This window comes from Sciurus carolinensis, chromosome 4 (genome assembly GCF_902686445.1).
Source record: "Sciurus carolinensis chromosome 4, mSciCar1.2, whole genome shotgun sequence".
In the NCBI taxonomy this organism is placed as follows: Eukaryota; Metazoa; Chordata; class Mammalia; order Rodentia; family Sciuridae; genus Sciurus; species Sciurus carolinensis.
Genome location: NC_062216.1, coordinates 86,608,944 through 86,616,754, shown reverse-complemented (window position 1 = coordinate 86,616,754; position 7,811 = coordinate 86,608,944). Strand labels below are relative to the sequence as shown.

General features: G+C 37.8%; 1 pseudogene; it reads right to left on the bottom strand.

Annotated features, from left to right (window-relative positions):
- Positions 1–593: 593 nt before the first annotated feature.
- The window catches only part of LOC124982823 (60S ribosomal protein L6-like), a 30,532-nt pseudogene continuing 23,314 nt past the window's right edge, over positions 594–7,811 (bottom strand).

The window sequence follows — 7,811 nt, the reverse complement described above, 5'->3', positions numbered from 1 at the left end:
TTTCCATTGCTGTTAAAGCTGCTGCTTCTAAGGAAGCTCCAGAAGATCTGAAGTACTGTTTTGTTTTATTTTGTTTTGGTATCACGGATTGAACCCAGGGGTTCTTAACCACCAAACCACATCCCCAGCATTCACTTGCTTAGGGCCTCACTAAGTTGTTGAGGCTGGCTTTGAACATGCAATCTTCCTGCCTCAGCCTCCCCAGCTGCTAGGATTACAGGCATGTTTCACCACACCTGACCTGAATTACTCTTTTTTGAATTTAGCCTGCCTTGATCTGACTATAGCATACACCAAAAAAGTAAGCACCATTCACTTTAGTATTAAAGAGTCAGATAATATCACGGTTGATATACCACAGCAATGACGGCACATAATATACCCATGCCATGGACTTTATTTGCTGTGACACTGTCTATTTTAACAGCTTTATAAATTACTTTAATCAGCTATGTATACCAACACTAGAGATTTAAGATGGTCATTTTACATTTTGTTTTAATTTACTGAACTCCATAGAAGAAATTACAGTAATGAGTGGTATTTCTAAACTCAAGTTTTTTTAAAAAGGTATCAGTTATTTAATTAGGCTCTCAGTAAGAAATTGAGAACACCAATTTGTAAGGATAAAATCCATTTGTTAGAACAAAAACCAATTGCATGTAGCCCTGGAGCTGAGGAATAGTTTTGATTTCAGATAAAATCCGTGAGTCCAGAGTTTTCTGATCAACCTTGTGCTGCTCTGTAATCTCATATCTCTCTTTCTGCATGTCCACGATCTCACTTTCCTGGAGTCTGGGCTTCCACAGCTGTTTCTTGGAAAGTAAGCCTCAGTGAGATTGCTGATATCAATCTTTGTGGAGGTGGTGATAACAAATTTCTGGTGTGTGCTCCACAGAGGAACTCGATTGAGGGCAAGAGATCCAACCACAAGGAGCAAGCCACTGCTTAGCTCTCACCTCCTCCCGGCCCAGTGAGGACCGTAAACATGGGCCCCAGAGTGAGACTGCCTCGCAGTTTTCCCACAGGCTGACCGAAGGACTTTTTGCTGTGGCTCAAGAGCTTTCAGGGCACATGTCCAGTAGGATGGTATCCAGGCATTTTGCAGAGCTGGACCACCCTGGTACCACTGTTCTTGTCACCATCGACTGCTTTTGTGACAGTAACAAGAACCTTCTCCTTTTTCTTTTCAGCCTTGGATTTAGCAGCTGAGTACTTCCTCTCGTACATGGCCTTTCAGGAATACACAGCAGATGGGGAGCATCTCCAATTTCTCTAAATAGGACTGGGTTTCAGCTGCAGTGGGGCTCGGTTCCCCTCTCTTGGGCTCCTTAGCCTTAGGGTTACCCTTTCTAACTGTGCCAAAGGCATCAGCCTTCTCGGCTCCAGGTTTCTTCTCCTTAGTGTCTCAGCCCTTTCACCCACAATTTTGCAAGATGGGGAAGAGTGACCTCAAGTTTTCCTGAAGGGTTTGAAATGTATTCCTCATAGTATGAGAAGTCTGTGAGTTTTGTAAGTGAGACAATTCCCCTTCAGCAGATAAAACCAGCACAGGCATGAGGCCAAGCCTCCCCATTTCTGTAAAGTAGAGTAATAGCACAATTAAACCGCAAGTAAAAAATTCACCTGAATTTAAAATTACTTCATCTTCCTATTTGTTAAGGTTCTGGTGTCAAAATTCCAAGCAACTACTTTGATAAGCAATTGCTGACCACCATAGCAATGCTTGCCATCATAGCTGGAAGGTAATATTGTATGCATTAAAATGAAATGCTCAGATAAAAGATGGGCAGAGGGAACTAAGCCAAGTGAAAACAGAACTGCCCAAATTCTGCCTCTTGCTGAAGAAAGCTCCTGCTAACTGTTATGCCAGGGAAACTATGATTTAACATTTCAAACCAAGCCTTTACAAGGTCAGCTTGGAATAGAGAAAAGGGGGGAGCTATTGGGCACACTGCAGGCATCAAGAGCATCCCTGAATGATTTTTCTGCCTTATTTAATTACTTATTAATTTGTCCAACAAATACTTGTTGAAAATATATCCTGTTCAAGAATGCTAGGCAACAAAGAAGACTTGAAAAGAGAGTCCACATTCTCAAGGTTACTTATGGTTCAATGGGTATGAAAAATAAGTGAACAAACTGTTTCAACATAGTGTTTTAAACGTTAATACAGGCAAGTACAGGGATTTTCCTAAGCAGTTTTGGGAAGGAGGAAGACAATAGGAGCTTTCTGGAAGAGCAACTCTAAAAGGTATCTGAAAGATAGGTATTTTTCTCAGGGATCACTAGATCAGAAACCTATAATTTTTTTTTTTTTTTTTTTTTTTTTTTTTTTTTTTTTTTTTTTTTTGGTGGTATGAGAGATTAAACCCAGGAGCACTCTACCGCTGAGCTACATTCCTGGTCCCCTTTCTATTTTTTAAGATGAGGTCTCACTAAGTTACCCAGACTGGCCTCAATCTGCAACCTTCCCACCTCAGCTTTCCCCTGGTCCCAGGAATTACAGGTGTGTGCCACAGCACCCAGATAAAACCCATGAACTTTGACCTGAAAAAAGGTGTCCCCAGGCAAAAGTATCTGGCACAGAAACAGTGCTATGCCAATTTCAGCAAGAAAGAAAAACACAAATATGGCATTTCCAAATTTAGTCAACTAGGGACACTGAGTCAGGCCAACTTAAAACAAGCACAAAATTTAATCATTCCAAGGAGTTGAGTATTGTCTCTTATCTGTTAATCTAAAATTAAATTTCCCGTTTAGCTTTGACATAGAGACTATTTATTTATAGACATTGAAAAAAAGAAGAAGAAAAGCAAAAACTTAACCCGGGTCACAGTTCCTAAAACCCAAAGCAGTGAGAGGAAAGCGACACCTAATGGCTGCTTTACCTCAAAACATCTGTGGTTGCACCCTAAAACTCAAGACAGAAAGAGAGAAAGTTTGACATAAACCATCAAAGATAATCTCAAAAGTCATGCTAAAAAGTTGAAAATGTCATCTAGCCCTCTGGGAAAAAATTTCCATGCTAACATGCTGGACTGTAGAAACTTTTGACAAGAAGGCTTTTGGCAAAGATTAACCATAAACAGCCTAAGTGCGATGAGACTCAGGGTAAGATTTTGGTTTTACTCTTGTGAAAAAATAATATCAAATACTTAAGAGGAACAGATATGTGCCAGACTCTGTTTTGAGTGCCTCATATATTAACTCATTTTCCACAATCCACAATATTTTTGCAAATAAACAATAAATTCTATTAAAAACCCTTAAGGCTGAAACTGAAATGAATTAATGTTGTGAAAAGATGAGATTATTAATTTAACCACTTCTTGGAACAGAACTGGAGTCATTTAAATCTATCCCATAAGAGGAAATGCAACTTTTTTTTTAACTTACTTTTACTTATTCCTTAATTCTTTCTATCCTGTTCTTGTCCTGGTTTGCAACAAGTATTTTTTCCAAACTTCTTTATACCATTCCTAAATTTTGCTGGGACTTCCTAGACTTAAGAAGTAAATTGCTGCATCCATACTGGAGGGAGCTTATTGATCAAGTCCAACCTCTTTGTTCCCTCAGCTCCTTACTCTCCTCTTCCTAATTTTTGTTCCTCATTTTCTTTCTTTTTTCTGGTGAATAAACAAAGACTCAAGAGAAGAGAAGTGATCGATCATCTAGCCCATACAAAAATAACTAAATAATTTGGACACATACAAAATGACTCTGTGTACATGATATTCTGTGATAGGTGAAGCTAAGCTACAGTAACAGATATTAGAGAGGACCTTGGAGGATGTGAGTAGATCTATTGAGAGGGGAAGGAAGGTGTTCTCTGTGCTGATGAACTCATCTACGTCTTGATGGCAGTAGTGGTTACATGTGTGTATCAATCTAACAAAGATTTCACCCTTTAGAAAAAAATTGTATATTTCACTGTGTAAATACTTCATTAAAAAATAGAAGAAGAAATCAAAACTATATAAGCTAAATAAACATTTTTAAATTAAAAAAAAAAGAAGTATACTACTGGAGTTAACTCTTTCCAAGCATCCTCCCTCCAATTCTAGAAACAGTTATCAGGCAAAATGTGTCTTCTGGCTTCAGCTTACTGGGTCAGACAACCAGGCCAATACCAAGAATGAGAATGGGAATCTCAACCTGTTTTTTCTAAAGCAAAATATCTTCAGATAAAATCAAATTATAACCTGTAATCTATATTGCCTATTAAATTTTTTTAATTATAATATTGTATGATAATCACCTTAACTTGTTAAATGTCAAACAATATAAATGCCTCCTAAATTTAAATGTTTCATTTTTCATTAAATTAGAGAAATCATGTTTGTTCTCACCTAGAGTTCTAGCAGTCAATGAATTACATGTAGACCCTTGTCCCTTTTTTACATATTCTTATTATTTTAATTATACATATTTATAGGGCACAGTATAATAATTTCATACATGTATACAATGTGTAATGATCAAACCAATGAAGTCAAGATTTCTGTTTTTTAATTTAACCTAAATTTATTTTTATCTGATACGTTAAAGCATTAATTTTCATTGTATTGTTTTATGGGATGCCACGTGAACTTTCAGCACATGTACACATTTTGTAATGTCTAAATCTGATGAAACATATCTATCTCCTCAAACACTTATCATTTCTTCATGAGGAAAACATTCAAATCCTTTCTTCTGACTTTTTGAAATGTACAGTACTTAATTATTATCTATGACCCCCCTACTGTGAAGGACTTAACCAAACTTTTCACTCCTCACTAACTATGGCTTCAGCTTTTGGTACAAACCATTCCTCTGCAACTTATAAAGAAACATTATCTCTTATGAACTCATAATTTATTCTGATGCATCTTTTGCTCTTCATGCACCTGAAGTATGTCTCTGCTATACATGGAAGCTTTCTCCCCCTTTCTTTAATAGTCAGAACAGAAAAGCATAGTCTAACGACCAGATTGTGTTAAACCCATTGCTGATGTTTCTCCAATCAAGAAGAGAGATCTGTTAGAAACAAATTTCTACAAAGTCCATTCTACTTTTCTTGAAATTTGGGTATTCTATTTAAAATGCATTAGGTAGAGACTACGTTAAAATTATTAACCAAGCTAATAATCTCCAGCTCCTTCAAATCTCTTAGAGGAGTTATCATTTTGTACTCCTCAGAAGAAAAGGAAAAGAACCCAGAAAGAAGGATGAGAATTCAACCTGTCCACTGATGAATGGAAAATCTGGCCCGTATGATTTGTCAGTGACTTCCAGGAGCATGGACAGTAAGAAGTGTTTTGTTTCATTTCATTTTTTCCTACTATTTCTCTCAGAGAGGAAGCATTGTAAAAGAAAAAGAAACTCTAAGCCAGGCACGGTGGTGACCACCTGCAATCCCAGCTACTCGGGAGGCTAAAGCAGGAGGATCACAAGTTCCAGTGGGCAACTTAACAAGACCCTGTCTCAAACTAAAACTAAAAAAGGACTGAGGATGTAGCCCCCTGGGGTGAATCCCCAGTACCAAAAAGAAAAAAGAAAATCTATCCCTTTTCTTATTCCATCTGTAAAAAGAAAGCAGCCCTGCAGTCAAGTCTCTGACTGGGAAAAAGAAAAAAGAAGCTCCCAGAGTTCCCTATCCCTTAAGTCCCCAAACTCCCTCACAATCCAGGTGTGGAACCCCCCTCTCAGTTTCTCCCAAAGACCTCCTGAACCCTTCTCGGGAAGCATTGTCTCCTGTAAGAAAGTCTGGCACTTATTAGGCTATCAGTAAATGCTTCTGAAATTAATTAACTAGTTAATTATGATATTGACGACTGGAAGCTTAATTCCAACCTCTTCACAGGACAGTTTCTCTGGCCACAGTCAGCCAATCAATACAGTAATTTTGATGTCAAGGTTTTGTTTCCAGAGATGTAGAGGGGAAGCAATAATGTTAAACCAAACTAACAACTGAACCCCGGCTTGGAACAGGGAGATGGGGTGACAGTGGTCAAGCTATTTTTCCCAAGACACTTGGTGGTTAGGTCAGAAGAGACTTAACGCAATGATTCTCCTGATCACGAGACCTGGGTTTTCACATCTGTGAAAGAAAACGCTTGGTCTAAATGACTTCTGATATACTGACATGACTTGCCAGAGTTTAGGCTGAAAACAAGAAAGTGGCTATAGCAGCCAAGGGGCTTTATGGTATAGTCAAGAAGGAAATTTAATTCACCAAAAATTCAGAGTGGAGAACGCATCTCATGAGAAAAGAATGAGAGATTGATTCCCAGGGATTTTTCTTTTCATACAGCAAGACAGAAAAAGGAAGATAAGTAGAGAAATGTGACAGTAAAAAAAAATTCTGTAGCTGGAAAAAGAAAGGGAACTTTTGAGCAACTGCCTTAGTGGTGAATTTTCAAACTATCTACGAGAAACGACCAATTTTGTTTATTTTTGATTTTGATCTGTTGCAAACTGATCTCCAGTCTTTGTAAAGGCAGAGAGAGACATTGTATTGCACCTAATGAATGAAAGAGTAAACAGTATCTTGAATGCAATAAATATGCAGTTGCTGAACCCTGGTCTAGCACAGTTTTAAAGAAATTTTCACACTTGCATCAATAATGAACACACTAGGAAGGGTCTACTTGCAAACTAACAAAACTGCTAATGTTTTGTGAATGCTCTCACAAGACAGGAGACTCTGGATCATAGACAAAAGATAGGTTATTACTTGCTGCAATAGTAGCAGCCAGAATATCAGTGTTTAAGCCAGCAACTCTGAGTTCCAAAAGCCACACTGAGATGAAAAGAAAGTTAGATGATACTGCATCCAAATGAGTTGTGTTCCAGCAAGGAAACCCTGGCCTTAGGAAACCTGAATATTTTATCACTGAAAATAAGCATGCCAGCCTTTTGCCCCAGCAAAAGACATTATCCTTATTATATTGTATAACAAATGTGCTAAGCTTTTGCTCCAGAGGGAGACACTGTTTACCTGGCAAGATGTGTTAGTTTCTTATTGCTACTGCACCGAATTACCACAAACTTAATGACTTAACCAATAAAAAAGTTATTATCTTGAACTTTTAGAGGTCGGAACTCTAAACTGGGCCTTGCTGTACTACCTTCAAGGTGTGGCAGGGCTGCGGGTCTTCTGGAGTTCCAGAGGAGAATCTGTTTCCTTGATTTTTCAAGGAAAAGTATATACACACACACACCCTTACAGAACCTGAATCACAAGACTATTTTGGATTTATAGGGATTAAAATGTCTAGATAATTCCATATATCCCTGGAAAGAGAAATTTTTTCAAACTCTTTTTATCAAAAGTTTCCTGGTTTAATCAACCCCTCAGCCACTTGCAGGGATCAATGAACACTTACAGGAAATAAGCAGGCTGAGTGATCCAGTAAAGCTGGCTTGGAGGTCAACTCTGGGAAAAGAGTTCTTCAATATTTCATACTAGTGCTAAAGAATCGTCCGTATCAGGAATTCTTCACACTTAACCTCAAATATTTCTATCTATAGCTTTAATTCATCTCCTCTTAATCTGTCCACAGGGATAGCTCTTCTACATGATCCTTGTGTCTTCCAGAGGGGAAAAAGATAAAAGGCTCTCTAGACACTTTCCCTGATAAATTGTTCAGAAAGGAAACTTCCCTGTTGTTCTTACACCAAACCCATGAAAACAATTATTTGGTAATTTTTGTTTTCCAGAGAAGACAACTTCTATACATGTTATTCTCACTGGAGTAAGCTGAAAGGTGTTTATCACCTTAGGGAAAAAATTCATTTTATTTTACTTATATTAAGAAGTTAAA